This window comes from Trypanosoma equiperdum (assembly GCF_001457755.1).
Source record: "Trypanosoma equiperdum strain OVI genome assembly, contig: ctg_1326, whole genome shotgun sequence".
Taxonomy (NCBI): domain Eukaryota; phylum Euglenozoa; class Kinetoplastea; order Trypanosomatida; family Trypanosomatidae; genus Trypanosoma; species Trypanosoma equiperdum.
In genome coordinates this window covers 1,265-1,718 of record NW_027123312.1, presented here as the reverse complement: position 1 = coordinate 1,718, position 454 = coordinate 1,265, and positions in this window count along the sequence as shown.

Genomic DNA, 454 nt, shown 5'->3' with positions numbered 1-454 from the left:
CCCCCCCCCCAATTCGTTCATTTGATTGTTTCTTTTTATGTGTGTGCGTGTGTGTAAATATATATATATATATATATTACAGGGGGCGGTAGGAGGGAAAGAAAAAGGGAATTAAAGGATTTGGGAGAAAAAGGAATAGGAGTAATAAAGAATAAAAGAAGTGGGAGCAAGTACAAAACAAAGCAAAGCAAAACACAAAAACAAAACAGGTGTAAAGGATAAAGCAAACAAACAACCAAATAAAAGACAATAAGTGACATGCAAGCGATGCGGTACAAATCAAATATGTGGGGGGTCCGCTGAATGGCTCTGTGGCTAACACGTTTGAGGAGCGGGCGGAAATATTAACGGCAGGAGTAATTTTTTTTAAAAAAAATGATTCGTATGTAAGTGAAAAAGTTATGAGAAGTAAACTGACAAATGTTTTTTGTCTGTGTTTTAACGTTGTTGTGTA